General features: G+C 42.1%; 1 protein-coding gene across 19 annotated transcripts in view; it reads right to left on the bottom strand.

Moving 5' to 3' along the window:
- The window catches only part of ZEB1 (zinc finger E-box binding homeobox 1), a 182,242-nt gene that overhangs the window by 64,526 nt on the left and 98,975 nt on the right, over positions 1 to 18,741 (bottom strand). Inside the window, exon 1 of one of the 19 annotated variants that reach the window (XM_089311879.1) lies at positions 16,782 to 16,955. The exons of the other annotated variants lie outside the window; for them this stretch is intronic. The gene's annotated coding sequence lies outside the window, so the exon portion shown is untranslated. Of the gene's footprint in view, positions 1 to 16,781; positions 16,956 to 18,741 lie in introns of those variants that run through there. 19 annotated transcript variants of the gene reach the window in all.

Genomic DNA, 18,741 nt, shown 5'->3' with positions numbered 1-18,741 from the left:
CTGGCCCCTCTTAATGAAATTTAACACCAGCATTATACAGATACGTAATTATCCTAACGATTCCATAGTTCACAGACCATGAGTAATAATAGTTGAGAATGAAATTCTTTAAAGCAAATGACCTACTACTGTAATCAATGTTTTCATGCAGAGTCTTTATAATAATTGTTATAAAGGTATAAATAGTAGTTAATTGGGCACTTAACTGGTCACTGGACTACCCCTTTCAACTATTTGCAGAGTGGTTCCCCTTTGCTAAGACTGAGGATGGGAGAACAAGGAAGCTTGCCTGGCTTCGTCGGGATAACTAATCAATAATCACTTTTACTTATTCTTTTCACTGCTTCTTCGAATTTTCCAACCATTCTTAAATCATCTAAATGCTAAAATGATATGCATACTTGGAATCTGTACACACACACACACACACACAAACACGCATGTGCATATGCATATGCAGACACACACATTTGAGAACATGAAGGAAACAATAAAATCAATACTGTGGGTAATCAGGAAAAGATGAGAACAAAGAACCAAACAGCTTTCATTGACCTAGAGAAGAGCGTCTCCCAAAGAACCTAAATTATCCCCAAGTTCGTGTCAGGGATTCCTCCACATCCCATGTTGTTGAAAAGCATTGTTGGGTGGGGTCATTAATCCTTTAACATGAGCATGTTTTCCAGATATTTCCTCAAGAACAAACAGTTTTCTGTCTTATTTTATGACAAAAGTGATACATGTTTGCTGTAGAGGGAGCATGGATAATGATCACCAAAACACAATTAGACAGAAGTACTGGGTACCGGTAGCCTGTGCATAGTTCACAATAAAGCATTAGTCACCACAGAAAGAACTACACAGAGGTGCTCTTGGGCTTCAAATGTCAGGGAAGGGAAATGGAAATGCTAATTATCTGATGTGTTTACATGTGTTGAACTACTACACTGTCCTCCACTAAACTGTATTCGTATTACATGTTCATCAAAAAAATTTAAAAAATTTAAATCCAGACAAAGCCTATAAAATAAGCAAAGGAACTTTACTTTTTCTTCCCAAATTTGCCCTGTGAAGGTAAAAATGATAGTAAGATTTATTATTTCAGTACACCAGGTAGACATGCTACTGACATTTTATATAGCTAATCCTACTTAACTATAACACAAAACTTGACATATATTTATATGTACCTTATATTTAATGCAAGTCCTTTATTTCCTGTATGTAATTTAGTATATGAATATTTAAAAGCAAACATATGACCATATCCCCCTCTTTGGCCAGTTTTTTCCACCATGTAAGGTATCTGGGAGACATTTCTATTTAAGAAGGTTTCCCATTTTCTTTTGAATGGCTACATGGCATTCCCATTCTAGTATACAAATATAATGTAGTCAATAGTCTATTGATAAAATTTAGTCTGTTTGCAGTGGTAAGCAAAAACAACAATGTCAGAGAGTAGGTTTTCTTCTAAATATATCTCTGGCTATTCCTTAAACAAATTTGTAGTGGTAGAATTGTTAAGTCAAAGGGAAAACTTACTGAGCAGACATTGTCAAACTGGCCTACAAAATATTTGTTAATGTTTCAACAAATAATATCTGGTGAGATCTGTTCAATATGTCTATATAATAAAGAAAAAAACCTTTTTCATATAGTAAAAGGAAAATACATATCAGGATGGAAACATGGGGAATTAATTCCTTGTGTTCTAGCCAAACTATAAGCTGAGTGAACTCCGGGGTAGGGGCCTGATTCTCAGTGGTTTGTCCACAGCTGACCATAAGCGCTGCATGACAGGCCTTTAACTGGTAACAAGATGCAAGTCCACAGGTCACTCACTCACTCCTATTTGGAATGGAGACTTCTGGTTGATGTTGCATAATGCTATTAACTTGCAAGTCTTATTTATTAGTACCCTAATACATAACTTGCTAAACTCTCTTAAAGTTGGCACTTACATACTGTAAGCTGAAATTAGAATATGGCTAGCATTTATGGGGGATCAATCAATTCTACACTTTCAACCCCACATGGTTTGGCTCACTGCAAAGCTCTGCTACACTTGGGCATAGTGAAACTCCAAGCACGGACAGCTGGAACCCCTGCCATCTTGAGAAAGGCACCACTGTTTCTAAGGTCAGGTGTTACGTCGGCGCTATGTTTCAACTTTTAATGATGTAATACTGTTTAGTGTTAGTAGTATCACTTTTGTTAGTTATAGGTTGTGGTTAACCCTAGGTAGTATATCTAACACATTTACATTTATAGCATTTTGGGGCTAAAAAAAAAAAAAAAAAAAAAAACTGCAGTCAACCAGCCCAGGTAAAAAGAACTCAAAATGGAAAGGATAAGTCATCTGATAATTCGCAGGGTTAGAGTGAACTTTCGCATGCAATATTACTCCAGCAAAGGGTAGTTTATGCTGTCCATGAATACTGTACCCAGCAGTCCTGCAGATATTTGTTAGCTGACTTTTGACATAACTGACAGATATCATTAACTTACTATCTCTAGTTTACTATGTAATGAAGGAATGGGATGCAATAATATACATATTTAATATAACAGATGAGTGATATAAGTATGTGTGTATTAACTAATTTTAAGTTTTTTAAAAATAAGCAATTATGATGCTTTTAGAGTGCCCAAGTGCTACGAACATGTCAGGTTTTAATAAATAGTAATGGTTCAGCAGATCTGGGGGGAAGGTTTTTTAGTCCCTCTCTAGGTAAAATCTTTTCTAATCCAGATTTCCCATTACATTGAACAACAATCATACAATCTTTGCTATGTTTTAAAAAACAGAATGATTATGAACTTTATCCCTGCAAAAGGATTTGTGGTTTTTAACGTCTTCAGCAATGAGCTACTGACAGAATGAAAAGTGACAGGCAAAGTAGGGTAAAGGGCCACCCTTGCTTACAGAATCTGAGTTCCCATTTCCCGTCTCTCATTACAGCAGATTTACCAAGGACTCTCAGGCTATGTCTTGGGCACTTCCCTAGTTCGTTTTCTGGCTTTTCTACAAGCCTCCTATCAATATGCCCTAACAAGAGTCCCTCCTCCTAAATCACAACCCCCTTCCTTCCTGCCTTATCAAGACTCCCATTCACTCAGTGGGCTAATTTCAGCTTATTTCAGCACAACTCACAATCAGAGAAATGAAACAGCTAAAAGAGGCAAGTCCTCAGCAGATTAAACTAGACTCAGTCCCAGAAATGGGTGGCTCTTCTCTCTGTGTAAAGAGAAGTACGTGGACTAAAATAATTCACACCAAGCTATCAATAATCAGTATTTCCTTCAGAGGTAAAACATGCTTTTATAAAATGGTGCTTTTTAATTTATATCAACTATTACTTATGGAATATGGGCAGTATGACAGAAACACAAGTATGAATACAGAATCAAAAATACAAAAGCAGAAACTATTCAGTCAAAAAGTAGAGATGCCATGTTGCTGCTGATAAATCAATTCGAAAACCTAATCTTTAAAATCAATAAAACAGACAACTATTAGCACACTCAGTTCTGGAGAAAACTCAGAAGCACAAACGTTCAATACTAAAATATAAGTGAATCAAAGTAACTCTGACTGTAAAGGAATTTGAGATACCATATATATCTTTTACAAATCTAAGCAAATAAAATTAATCAATGAAAATTCTTTCTAGGAAAATGTAAACACTATCACTACATTTATCATTTTATAGAACTTATAAAATTGTAGAAGAGATAGTAAAGTGTCACAGACAGATCATGGAATAAATTCAGGAAGATATAAAACAGTTTAACCACTGAAAAACTGCCAGGTGTCTTCCCAGGTGAATTTCTTCAGATCTTCAAAGGGCTGATGACTCTCTTACTTTTTAAAGAGAGGAGAAAATGAAGAATCCAAATTCCTTCTATGAAGTCAGAATAACGGCAAACTAAAATCTGAGAAAGAGCACACATACACGTGTGCACCTCCTGCCCCCTCAGCCCCACCCGCAAGCTCAGTCTATTTATTAGTCACTGAGGTGAAAGTTCTAAATAAGATATTAAACACATCTACGCATTGTGTTTGGCATAGTGGTAAGCCACTGCTTGGCATGCCCTTATCTGGTATTGGAGTGCCTGGTTCAAGTCCCAGTTCCTCCCCTTCTGATTCCTACTTCCTGTTAATGTGCACTCTGGGAGGCAGCAGTGATAGTTCAAGGGCCTAGGTCCCTGGCGCCCACACGAGAGAGAGAGAGAGAGAGAGAGAGAGAGAGAGAGAGATCGATCTGGATAGAATTCCAGGCTCCTGGCTTTGGTCTAGTCTAGCCCTTGCTGTTGCAGGCATCTGGGGAATGAACCAATGGATGGAAGACCTCTCTTTGGAGTGTGTGTGTGTGTGTGCACACATGTGTCTCTGCATTTTGCATAAAACTTTAAAAAATTAAAAATATTAAATATATTAAAACAAAATATTATTCAACATTAGAAATATGTGAATTAGCTATATTAATTTAGTCAATGATAAATAATGAATTCTATAGACACTGAAAGGCATTTGCATAAAAACAAAACTGAAGTTAGTTATCATGATAAATGATTATGTATCAGCATTTACAAGTTAAAGAGGAGTATTATCATCATTGTTAAACAATGTTATAAATAACAAACCACTTTTTTAAAAAAAGAACAAAAGAGAAAGTACAAATATTGGAAAGAACAAAGCAAAATTATTTATCAGTGGAATTTCTGGAAAATTCTATAAAAATTAAGATGGTTGTTTTAGATTCTAAACCTAAATCTAAATGACTTACACCAAGGAATCCTGAAGTGTATAGAGGGAGGTAAAAGCAGGGACCCTGAAACCTGACTGCCTGGTTCGAGCCGGCTTCCCCACCCACGGGCTACCTCCCCTTGGGCACGTGACTTCCTCTCAGGCCTCAGCTTCCTCAGCTGCCAGGTAGGACTAATAATGGCATATCCTCATATGGTTTCATAATGAGGAAATAATTACATATGCAAAACAGTAAGTACTGCAATAGGTGCTCAATGCATCTTGCTGGTATTACGAGCTGGGAAAATTAAAAATAGCAATATTCAGGAAAGTTCAGAAAAATAATAGCAATGGTGGTGGCAGGAAAACATGGACTAGCCGCGCCAGATGGTAAAGCACACCCCAGAGCTACAGAAACTGAGACGGACCTACATTGTTAGAGGGAAGGCGGACCATCAGTGAGTTTGAACAAATAATAGTGTTGCAAATCAGTGATGGAAAGATGCATTATTTAGTAAAAATGCATGTGGAGGGGCCCGGCACCGTGGCATAGCGGGTAAAGCCACGGCCTGCAGTGTCGGCATCCCATCTGGGCACTGGTTCTAGTCCCAGCTGCTCCACTTCCAATCCAGCTCTCTGCTATGGCCTGGGAAAGCAGTACAAGATGGCCCAAGTCCTTGGGCCCCTGCACCCGCATGGGAGACCTGGAAGAAGCTCCTGGCTCCTGGCTTCAGATCGGCTCAGCTGTGGCCATTGCAGCCTCCTGCGGAGTGAACCAGCAGATGGAAACTCTCTCTCTCTCTCTCTGCCTCTGCCTCTCTGTAACTCTGCCCTTCAAATAAATAAATCTTAAAAAAAAAATGAATGCGGCTAATCCTCCGCCTAGCGGCGCCGGCACACCGGGTTCTGGTCCCGGTTGGGGCACCGGATTCTGTCCCGGTTGCCCCTCTTCCAGGCCAGCTCTCTGCTGTGGCCAGGGAGTGCAGTGGAGGATGGCCCAGGTGCTTGGGCCCTGCACCCCATGGGAGACCAGGAAAAGCACCTGGCTCCTGGCTCCTGCCATCGGATCAGCGCGGTGCGCCGGTCGCATCGCGCTGGCCGCGGCGGCCATTGGAGGGTGAACCAACGGCAAAGGAAGACCTTTCTCTCTGTCTCTCTCTCTCTCACTGTCCACTCTGCCTGTCAAAAAAAAAAAAAAAAAAAAATGAATGCGGAAAAATAAATCCAGATCCCCACCTTACAACTGTCACCAAAATGAAATCCACATGAAAGAAAGATTTTAACTTAGATGAAATCATTAAAGTATTAAAAGAAAACACAAATTCTTTCATAATGTTGGACTAAGAAGACTTTATTAAGTACAGCATGAAACCCATAACTGCACATATAAAAAAGTCCCAAGTCAACAGGAAACTGTTGAAAAACAACAAACTGTGACAAACATAAGTCACCAAATGGCTAATTTCTATAGTTTACTGAGAAATCTTAAATACTCATAAGAACGTGGAGGGACTTCAAAAAGTTCATGGAAAATGATACTAAAACAAAGTTAATTTTGGTGCACCAATTTTTGGAATCCATGCACAGCTGTTGGATGATATGTTCCGGATCTGACCACACAGTGCCTCTCCCACCCACCTCTCAGGAAGTAGCAGCATCTCCAGCCCAGAACACGGCAACCGGCCCCTGTCTGGTGGGCCCCCTGCCACCACCTTTGTCTCCTGCAGTCACTTTTCCATACAGCAGCCACAGAAATCCTTCTAGAGGATCAGGGGATCCTTGTAGTCCTTCTGCTCAAGTCATTCCTCGCTTCCCACCTCATCCACGCAACCCTCATGATCACGTGGCTCACTGTCCCGGCTCACGGCTGTGCCCCTGCATCTAGAACACAGCCTGTGAGTTCTAACTTCTAGATAAGGGAAGTTTGTTTAACTGGCAAAATGGGAGAGAGAGACAGTGTCAGTCTCAGAGACACATGGTGTAAGCAAGGATTAGGACAGAGTGCATTCTTCCACCCAGCGTTAATGTGGCACTATAGATCCAAATGTAGAACCCGACCGCCTGGTTTGAGCGAGCGTCTCCACTGAGGGGCTACCTCCCCTTGGGCATGTGACTAGTCTAACAACCGCCTGACATTTACCTGACAAATTACCTTAGACAGGTGTGCAAATACACCTATATATGTTTATCTGCAAAGCTGTTTTTAATTACAGAAAAGCCTTAACCATCATCTAAGATCCCTTTGTACGGACACGAGAAGGCATCCACAACAGGCCGAGCGCGTTCTCCAGGAAATGGTCTTCCCAGCACAGCACACGCGTGCAGGCTGCTGCGTACAAATTGCAACATCTAGAACACACACGAGGAAGTGAGCAAAGAAAGAATGACCCGTTTTTTATACTGTATGCCTTCCATACTGCTCGAATGCTTGTGTTACTTAAAAAACATGTAAGATACATTTTAAAGGCCCAAGGAAGATGTGAAATAATACCTAGCAACTAAATGCTGCCAGCGGCAAACTGCGGAAAACTTAACTGGGATGAAAGGAAACATTTTCTTCTCTGGTATTTTCACGTTATCAGTATTTTGATTACAGTGGAGTGGAGGTATATTTAAAAACAGTAGCCAAGATAACGAAATGTTAAAAATAAGGTTAAATGATATTTAAGAAGGTAAAATCACTATGCTGTGAGCGCACATCTTGAGAGTTTTGAAATGAAAGGATTCACATTATGCTTAGGCAACAAGAAGCCCGACTTCCTTCTGTGTGAAAGCCAGCAGCAGTCTGCTTGGAAGCACAAATGGCATTCACCTCTTCTTGCAAAACAGCGGAGGTAACACTTGGCGAGAGGTGAAGACCTTCCATTCCCACCTGCACAGGTGCCCGGGACAAAGGCTGTGTGGACAACACACGCTTCCCTTGTCGGAGGCAACTGATAACCCCCAGTGCAGGCCCCAACAGCACACCTACACCTGCACACCCAAGCACATATCTACATGGCTTCTACCACTGGCGCTGGTGTAACTCTGTTCTTCCTACGTAGAGAAAAAGCCTGAGACATATCTTGTCATTTACCAATCTCAGAAGACACTTCTCTCCTGGTTGGTTTTGAGGCTCACTGATGAGGAGGTGGAATGGTTGTGAAAAATAAGGTCAAGGAAGAGAACAAGGATTGTTTTCAATTGACACCTATGAACTCACAAGACAGCACATGTTGGTCAGGGGAAGGAGTACCACAGAAGTGGGGAGTCAGAAGCCATGGACTTGGCGATGCTGTTTGAGGACGCATTTTCCCTGAGCTCCAGGGGAATGACACAGTGCACAGGCCCCACGAGCAGCCCCACCGCAGAAGGCTTCGGGACCACACTCCATCTTCCTGGTAAAGGAAGTTTCTCCAGCTCCTGGACTCCAGTACAGGACACACAGCACACAACTGTCAGGGTCACACTGCGGAATTCTGATCTGGAATTGATTTCTTAAGGAAGCATTAAAAACAATTTATAGGCAACCAGAGTTTAGTTTTACTGAGACCTTCTAAACATTACAACATGTTACAAGCTTGTGAGTTGTCCAGTTAGAGTGAGTAATGCAGTTCCTTGACTTAACGCTTTCTGGGACGTAGGAAAAGGAAGACATGGAAGAGCTACACTCTCTAATTCAGTTCTTATAAAATGTGAGTTCTATGCATTATGGCAGAGTCTGATGGTAGATGAGTTCAGAGTGATAAAGAAAGTAAATCCTAACGGAGTCCCGGACTACTTCTAACCTCTCTTTTATCCTCTGCTAATATGCCACAGAAATAAAATTCTGAATTTTTTTTTTTGCTTGAAATACGCGATTGGCAAGTTAAATAAATTTAAATTGTAACACTGAAGAACTCCTAATGTTTTACCTTATGTACCTGAGAAGCAGGGGGAGTGCAAACATCTTTGCACACAGTCTATTTCAGAAAATAAGTATCCAGCCAACCAGAAGATCATGTGAAGCAACCACACCTTTTCTTATAAATTTTATCTCAGAGCGCAGAAGGACTCAGGGGTGAAGGAAGTGGACATCCTTGGAAACGCACACACATACACAGCAAATGTAATACCATAAATGGAAATACATGGAGAAGAGCGTATTTAATTTAAAAGTAAGGGAATCATGGCCTAGCAAATTAACACAACTGTTAAAAAGAAGAGCTGAGCCAGTCAATGCAGCTCATGTTTTGCACCTTGCTCCAACCCTGACCCACAAAGTGCTCATTAAGTTGTCATGCTTTCTGTGCACTGAATCAGCTCATCCTTAACACAGGAATTATTATCCTCATCTTACAAGCAAGGAAGCTGAGACTTAGAGGTTACACACCTTGCAAAGGTAGACCAGTTGCTACTGGAGTCAGGCCTCCAACCTAGGCCCTGTGGCTATGGAGACCACCCTCTGCCCTGGGCTACTACCCTGCTTCTCCAAGACAAGCAGACTGGTAGAACCCAACAATGAAAAGACATCCCCATCAACAAACAAAACAGCAACAAAAAGCAAGGCTCCCAATGAATTATCAAACACTTCATTGACAAGCATGTAATGAAACCTTCCTGAACTTCTCACAATCTATAGAGCAAAATACACTGATTGGTCTTCTTTGCCTCAGAGTGAGAATGCAGGGCACATGCAAATGGACACCCACAAAGCTTCAGCTTGGAGACTGTTCCTTCCCTTGGTTTCTCGTGACTCTCCACTGTACACACCATAAATTCCAAACTCCTACGCTTGGTGAATAAGGCTCTCCAGAGGTAGACACGACGGCTCCCACTCTCTCCCCGCATCCTTCCCTCCTGCTCTGTGGGCCCAGAACGCTCCACTCCCCAGACAGCTCTGCACTTTCATGCCTCCCCTTCTGCCTTTTTCTCTCTTCTCCAGGGCCAAATTCCTACTCATCTTCCAGAATTCATGTCCAATCCATCTCTCCATCTCCAAAGCCACTACTATCCTTCAAACTACTACAATACCCACAACATTGGTCCTCTTGTCCCTCTCTACCACAGTGGCTGGTGAGATCTTTCAAAAACATAAAAAAAATCACTTTCCTTTATGAAATCTTTCAGTGGTTTTTGTTTTTAAATATTTATTTGAAAGGCAGAGCTACAGAGAGAGAGAGACTCCATCCACTGGTTCACTCCCCAAATGGCTGCAAATGGCTGGAGCTGGGCCAATCTGAATCCAGGAGCCAGGAGCTTCTTCCAGTTCTCCCACAAGCATGCAGGGGACCAAGCCCTTGGGCCATCTTCCGCTGCTTTCCCAAGTGCATTAGCAGGGGGCTGGATTGGACATGGAGCAGCTGGGACGCATGTGAGATGCCAGCGCCTTGGGGGAGGGTGGGGTGGCTTTACCCACTATGCTGGCCCCTCACTGGTTTTTCACTGTTCTGTTATGGCCTGCATGTTTGGGCCCTCATCTTCCCCACTACTCTTGCACACTCTCACTGAAGGACCTTTCTGATCTTTGCAAATCACAAGCGATTCTCCACTCTAAGCTCTTGTATCTTTATTTCCTACTACCCAGAATATTGCTTCCAACTCTTCCATGGTTTCTCTTCCCCCGTGCCTCTGCCCCAGTGTCACAGTCTCAGTCTGCTTCCATGACCACCTCACTCTCATGTCACCTTGTTCATATGCTTCAAGGCATCCCCCCCAGTCTGTAACGATCTTGTGTAGCTGACTTCTACGTTTCTCTCTCTCTGTGTTAGTCTTCTCTCTTGATTTGTTTTCTATTGCTGCTGGAACAAGCTGACTAACCTCATAAGAGGCTTACAGTAACCACTTGATTCCTGGAGTTTCACTGGGCTAACCCTGGGCTGGCAGCACAGCTGTTCTGGAAGCTCCAGGGGATCTTTCTCTTGCCTTCTCCAACACCTGCAGGCTGCCTGCATCGCTTGGCCGGTGGCCCCCTCACAGCTATCAACACCTCCTTTAGACTTTGTTATGTCACTCCAACACTGACCCTTCTTCCAAAGAACCCTGGCTTCCCTTTTAAGGACGGTTTTATTGGATTCCCGCCACCCCCCCCCCCCCATTTTAAAGTCATCCGATTAGTAACCTTAGTTCCTTCTGTGACTTTAATTCTCCTCTGACAGGCAACGTAACACCTTCAGGGGACCTCGAGATTAGGACATCGCCCTGTTTATGCCAGTAGTCTAAATTACACACGTTGCAAGGGCCTAACAAAGACACGTGAGATATTTCAATTAACGAACCTAAAGCATGATGGCTTTGTATTGCTCTCCTTCACTTTTCCTACCCTTTGTGCACATCATTTTCATGGCTGTCTGCAAGAGTGCCCAACCCAGCATGGTGCTCACGTCTGTCATCAGCTCTCTGGTCAGTTAGGAACATTCTGGTAACTCAGTAAAGAAAAATGTACTTCATCAATTAATTTGAAGTGAAAGGGACACAAGGTTTCAAAAAGTTCATGTAAATGATTTGGTAACTGTTTTTTGGCTTTCTAATAAACTGTGCAGTATTAAGGACACGCAGTAAGATGTATTTTAGATGAATAATTTTAAACCTGGAAAGTTTATGAAGTCTCGGTCCCTTATTTTACCCTTGAGAAAACTAAACCCAAAGAAGTGATTCGTCTTAGTTACACGAAAAGTGTGAGTCCAGCACAAACTCCAGTGGATCTTCTATGAAACCTACTCCCTCCTGAGGTTCCCATGACATGAAGGTATGAACAGAGTGCCCAGCACACAGCAAGTGCTGTACTGTGGGGAGAGCAGAGGCTCTTACCAGCCTGATCGTCATTCTAAATGCTATTTATTTTCATTTCTTAACAATAAAAATAACTTATACAAAGTAGGTACTCAGCAGATATTTACTGATTCAATGAATGACTATTTTTTTTAACAGAAGTTTATTTATTTATTTATTTGACAGGTGGAGTTATAGACAGTGAGAAAGAGAGACAGAGATAAAGGTCTTCCTTCTGTTGGTTCACTCCCCAAATGGCCGCCATGGCTGGCGCTGTGCCGATCCGAAGCCAGGAGCCAGGTGCTTCTTCTTGTTCTCCCATACGGGTGCAGGGGCCCAAGCACCTGGGCCATCCGCCACTGCCCTCCCGGGCCACAGCAGAGAGCTAGACTGGAAGAGGAACAACTGGGATTAGAACCCGGCACCCATATGGGATGCTGCTGCCACAGGTGGAGGATTAACCAAGTGAGCCAGGCCCCGGCCCCAATGAATGACTTTAGAAGTAACATGAATAATGCTTTTTAATGTGCTGCTTTCCTACTTTCCACAGGAAAATGTGGGCAAAGAAGAAGAAACAAGGCACAACACGCACATTATACTGATCTCTATCACAGGGCCTTCTCTAACTTATTCTAACCAAGAACAATTTCTTTTCTTTGTATGGTCTACACTAGCAAGGTCAAAAACATTTTTATAATAATACTAAGGCATTAATTCTGTTTTCCACTCAATGTACACTAATGACACAAAGGCAATTATGGCTAAAACTGTAGATGCCTTAATATGAATCAAGACAGTGGCAGTAAAATATATCCTTGTATCTCTCTGTGCCATTTGCCCTTGATGAACTAGCAAAATTACTTGATTACATCGTGGTACATCAGTATATATCCTTTTGATACTGTATGTAAGAAAATAGGATGTGCCCACAGGATACTTCTGCTAGATATCGAAGTCATCTGGTGGGAAACACTGCTGCAACTGTTAGAGCCGCCAGCTGCGCTAGCCGCTTTCTTCATGGCTCATCAATTTAAATGGAAGGAACAACCATCCAACCAACAATGGTTACACAGACTTGGCAGACATTTGCTCAAAAATAAACTATGTAAACCTCTCACTTCAAGGAAAACAACTAGCCCAAATTTGTTTCCCAGAGTAACATTTGAGCTTTGATATGTAAAGAAGAATTTTTTGAAAACATGCTAACAGCCACCGTGAGATCCGCAGCACCCCAACTTCAGACCCTTCTAAAGACACTGGTGCTTGCTGATTGTTTTGAAATAGCAAAATGAAATATGTCAATATTTGGAAGATAGGTATAATTCAGTTACTCAATACATTCCAAATGACGGTGGTGTGATGGGACAAAGTTATGAGTGGGTAGAAATTCCACTCTAAGTTCAAGAGAACAGGGCACTGAACACACTGTGACAACCTACAACAATTATTGACACAGTTCCACATTCCACATTGCAACTAAACTTTGAGAAACTGCTACTTGATGAACTCTAATGTAGTAATCAAACAATATTCTCAATGACCTGAAAAGGCTAATTCCAACTACATACCTATGTAGGCCAGATTTTAATATACATACTTCAACCAAAGGCAATATACATTAGTCCCTTCTTATCTGTCATTTTGCTTTCCATAAGTTTCAGTAACCCATAGTCAATATGGGTCCAAAAATATTAAATGGAAAATTCTAGAAATAAGTATTCCATAAGTTTTAAACAGCACAACATTCTGAGAGATGAAATCGTATGCCAACGAGGGCTGCCCACCTTGGGCTGTCCAGCACCTACACTACACTATCTGTCCAGGAGCCAGTTGGGTTACTGGAGCAACTATTTTGGTATCACAGTACTTGGGTTCAAGTAACCTTATTTTATTTTACTTAATAATGGCCCCATGGAAAAATAATGATGCCGGCAATTTGGATATGGCAAAAAGAAAAGGTGTAAAGTGATTCCTTTATGAAAAGGTGCCAGTATTTTAGTAGATAAGGGCAGAAAAAAATCAGATACTGATATTGCTAAGATCTACAATAAGAACAAACAGGGAAAAAACAGTATGTCAAGGGTTTGATCTGTGATTTCAGGCTTCCCCTTTGAGTCCTGGAATGCACCCTCCCCCCAAGGATGGGTAGACCACTGTATTGCAACAGACAGAATGCAGAAGGTACAATGCCTGCCTTCTATTACCTAAGACATTAAAAGACTTGAAAAAAAAAATTATTCCCTAATTTTTTAAAAAGATTTATTTATTTATTTGAAAGAGTTACACAGAGAGAGGAGAGGCAGAAAGAGAGAGGTTTTCCATCCAATGGTTCACTCCCCAATTGGCCACATGGCCAGAGCTGCGCCGATCCGAAGCCAGGAGCCAGGAGCTTCTTCCAGGTCTCCCACGTGGGTGCAGGGGCCCAAGGACTTGGGCCATCTTGTACTGCTTTCCCAGGCCATAGCAGAGAGCTGGATTGGAAGTGGAGCAGCTGGGGCTAGAACTGGTGCCCATATGGGATGCCGGCGCTTCAGGCTAGGGCGTTAACCCGCTGCACCACAGCGCTGGCCCCAATCCCTAATTTTTTTGAAAAAGTTTTCTCATAAAATATTATTGTGTTAACATGTAGTGACTACTGTTAAAAAATCAATGAATATTTAAATGTTTTCTGTTTTAATTTTGAATAAATATTGATAAATATAACCCACATTTTAGAACCATCATTTTTCTTTTAAATGTTTATTTTGTCATTTCCTTCCAAGGCAGGGAGAGCCAGCAAGAGTGAGAGAGCGAGAGCGAGAGCGAGAGCGAGCGTGAGAGACTGGGATTTTCTGTCTGCTGGTTCACTCCCCAAATGGCCTCAATGGCCGAAGCAGAGCCAAAGCCAGGAACCAGAAGCCTCTTCGGGGTCTCCCATGCAGGTGCAGGGGCCCAAGCACTTGGGCCATCTTCTACTGCTTTCCCAGGCCACAAGCAGAGAGCTGGATTGGAAGAGGAGAAGCCAGGACTAGAACCAGCACCCACAAGGGATACCTGCGATGCAGGTGGGGGCCTAGCCTACTGTGCCACAGCGCCAGTCTCGAAGTACCTATAGCTTTCATTTGACAATCCTCTGGTCCTACTTACAGTAAAGTAAGCTTTAGAAAGCTTATTAAAACTAAAATTTAAAAAAATGTTTTAATACACTTCTGATTTTTAGATACCAGGATCACTGCCAGTATTCTTGGATGCCCAAATGCTAGGGTTGGCCTATGATGATCTATCTGCCCCCTATTATTCCTCATATGATGGTTACAGATCCATAGTGTGAGGAGTGCTGATTTTTATTCCGGGTTAGCTTAGGCAATGTTCCCTGACAGGCAACACCACATTACAGGAAGGAGAGTAACAGAGAGATATGTAGGCTTCTGGCCAAGTACATTTTTCTGGTGGACACCCAAGATATGTACCTGAAACAAGGTGAGAGGGCAGTTGCTGTATATATACTCAAGCTCTCTTCCAATGTAAGCCTGCACATCAACTTCTGCATTTATCCCTACAGATTCCTTTGGAAAATCAAGAACATTTCTCTTCTGAAATTTTCATTTTGAGAGTGAGAAGTTAAACATGATTTTCAGAGTGAGTTTTAGAACTAATATACTATTTCTACAGCAATAAGCAGCACTGATTTAGAATCACCTCTGTCCATGCAAAAAACTGTGCAGATAAATAAAACTGACAGTTAAATGAAGCAATTTTTGTAAACTGTAAGCTTTCATGCTATCTCTTATAGCCTCTGTCTTCAGTTTTGTCTGGCTATATTAAGTTCATTCTATACAATGCTTCTGCGACTTAGAAAGGATTTTGGTCTACATAACAGCTAATAAATTTTCAAAAACTTCTTTATTTCTTATATGCATTATGAAAATGCACTTATAGCAATTTATTTACCAAGTAACATTATTTTAAAGCTAGAGGTAGAAATTTTACAATACATTTGCAATGGCAGAAATTCTTTGGAAAGTAAAATCAAATTTTACAGTTCAAATTGGTTAATTTTTTGACATGCCAAAAGTGGGATAGTTGGGAAAAAGTTATATAACTAAACAATTTAAACTGAAAAAGAGAATTTTTAGTAAGTTCCAGTCAGGCCTGTAAGTAACAGTCACCCGAGGCCTATTTTAGGGGGGCGCTGGTTTGCAGAAGGCAGCCATTTCTTAACTAAATCTGTAACGGTATAATCTAAAGTCTAATAGCGGCTTTGCAGCCAGGCTGGGCTCAGACTGTGGGCCAGGGACTCAGTGGTTGGCTGTTCCCTTCCTGAACACACTGAACAAGATACCAACTACTCATCAGCTTGTCTGAAGGACTGAGATAATTTATGCAAACTTCTTAACACACGGAGGAATTCCTGCACACCCAAACTCCTGCCCCACAACACACACTTCACATAGGACACACGAACCTCCCACCCTGGCTTCAGACTCGCAATCTCCTAGGATACAGTTTTAAAGACGGTACTATTTTCAATATCGTTTAAAACTTAAGAAAATTATAATATTTAGATTTCAAAATCATACGCAATCACACAGAAGGCACATCACAAACAAAATGTCAGAATATTAGGAGAATCCTCAAGTAAGAATTCTGTCTGTAAGTATTTTCAAAAGAATCAAGGACTTTCAAAGCAAACAGTTCAAGTCCTTTATATTTCAAATGGGGGAGGAGGAAGAGAGAAAGAGGCAGAGGAAGAGGGACAAAGCTAGGGACTGGGAATGAGACTGAGCACTGGTGACACAGTTTGAGCACCTGAGGTCACTTATCTCCTGTACGTTTCAGTTACAGGAGCCAGTAAAATCCATTCATCTCCCGACTCCCTTCCCTTCCACAAACTGGCTTCTAGTTAATTAGAACAAAAATGTCTTTATTAACGCACAAACTACGGGTGAGAATACAGCAATGAGACAGAAGAGAGGCTTTGTTTCCACCAGGCCTGGCGGAATTCCATAGGAAATGGCAGATCTGACATTTATACACAGGATATTAATTCCAGCGCTTGTCCACCTAACCACTGGGCTGTCGCGACTGCAGTGCTGTCACAGGCATCCACGAGACTTCAGAATGCACGCACCTATATGCACCAATTTTAGACCACACATTTGGATGCCCTATCCAGAGAATTCAAGCAGTACAGTTACTACAAGGATGCAAATGATCCTCTCCCAGTCTGAACAAGCGAGGCAGGAAGACAACTTAGACAGACTTCCTTTTCCCAGAAAGATCTTCTTCATTCACAGCAAGAGGTTCATAACTCAAAACTCACTGCGTCAGTCACGCAGAAACATGGCAGCTCTGTGTGTGTGCTTCAGACGCGACCCTCACTCGGCTCAACGGGAAGCGCTACCCAAAGCATCACTGGAGACAGAACTAGGGATCTAGCGTAGGAGATGTTCTCCAAGACTCTCAGCTACGTGAGGCGTCTGTCTAGGCAGAAGGTGCACTACAACCAGAGCTTTCTGTTGTAGACTTGCTATACACTCTGGCGTCTCTCCAACTACTCACAAACAGGATACGGGTGGGATCAGCCTGTGCACTGGGACGGTCAGATCACAGGATGTCCCCAGCTGGAAAACCCAGACAACACAAGAGCGCTCTGTAACACTCGTGGGCTACAGAGTTAGGCTGACTCCATAATCAAAACGTGCCAGTTACAACCTAAAGACCAAGTGAAGGTACACACATAGAACTCTATCCGAAAGGGAAGGGTCTCAGAAGACCACACAGAACGCAAAGGCAGGGAATAAATACTCGAAGGGAGTTCCCAGACTGTCCTGTTTTCCCAGTATCCCTGAACTAAGAGCAGCTGCCAGCCTGGGTCACGGGGCGGGCTGAGAGTGGGGGTGGAGCCGTTTTCTCTTGGACACATCTTGCGGTCAGAGGTAAATACAACACACCAAGACTTACAACTCCATGGCAATGTACAAGTTACAAAGCACTTTAACCACTACATCCTCAGAACAAGACTGGGACTCTGGGAGAGTGGGTGGTACCATCATTCTAAGGAAAAGGCATATGAAGCGTAGGGAAGGGAAGCAAACTGCTGAATGTCACACAGAATGTTTCAGAGAAAGCCTTATAAGGAGGTCTCTGGAGTTCTCTGCTACGGTATAACAGGTTCTTGTACTAGGTACTTTGTGTGTCATCAACTTCAATTTTTGCAAAACCTTTGGGCTATTTTTATGTATACATATACAATTTTCTTTGACACCTTGAAACAATTACTCCATCCTTTGGTAAATATTTGCACTCTTAACTTCTCAATATATAGACAGAAGCTCAGGTCTAGAACAAAATGCCCCTAAATATCATCAAAATGATAATATTTCAGACTTGTAAAAACAAAACAAGGGAAAAAATCAACTACAATAGTATGTTTTGGGGCTGGTACGGTGGCATACCAGGTAAAGATGCCGCCAGCAGTGTCAGCATCTCACGTGGGCACTGGTTCTAGTCCTGGCTGCTCCTCTTCCAATCCAGCTCTCTGCTATGGCCTGGGAAAGCAGTAGAAGATGGCCCAAGTCCTTGGGCTCCTGCACCCGTGTGGGAGACCCAGAAGAAGCTCCTGGCTCCTGATGGGTCTAGCTCCAGCCGTTGCAGCCAATTGGGGAGTGAACCATTGGATGGAAGACCTCTCTCTCTCTTTCTGCCTCTCCTCTCTCTGTGCAACTCTTTCAAATAAATAAATAAATCTTTTAAAATAAACTACATTTCAATTCAGTTTAAAAATAGATGCCAATTTATATACTTCAAAATTTGTGGGAAACTCTGATGCTACAGAAAACCTATGAGGACAATGGGACAAGTGACCAGGCACTCAGAGGAGGAAGTTTGTAGTTTGCCATGGTGAGACACTGGTTTATTTGAATTGCTTTCTTAAATGAGTTTCTTAGATTTCTTGTGGAATTTATATATAGCAATTTTTAGTGTTATTTCCCCACTTTTGTTTTACCTTAGGCTTGACTTTTTTCTTTTTAAAAAGATGTATTTATTTATTTGAAAGGCAGAGAGAGAGAGAGAGGAGAGAGAATGAACAAATGAATGAGCATCTCCCATCTGCTGGTTCACTCCCCAAAGTGGCCGCAACAGTCAGGTCTGGCCCAGGCCACAGCCTGCAGCCAGGAACTCCTTCATATCTCCCACGTGAGTTCCAGGAGCCCATGTACTCTGGCCATCATCTGCGGGGGCCAGGAACACCATCCTGATCTCCCACGTACTCGGGCCAT

This window comes from Oryctolagus cuniculus, chromosome 13 (assembly GCF_051225735.1).
Source record: "Oryctolagus cuniculus isolate XC-2025 breed Fujian yellow rabbit chromosome 13, ASM5122573v1, whole genome shotgun sequence".
Taxonomy (NCBI): domain Eukaryota; kingdom Metazoa; phylum Chordata; class Mammalia; order Lagomorpha; family Leporidae; genus Oryctolagus; species Oryctolagus cuniculus.
This window is presented reverse-complemented; position numbering and strand designations above follow the sequence as displayed.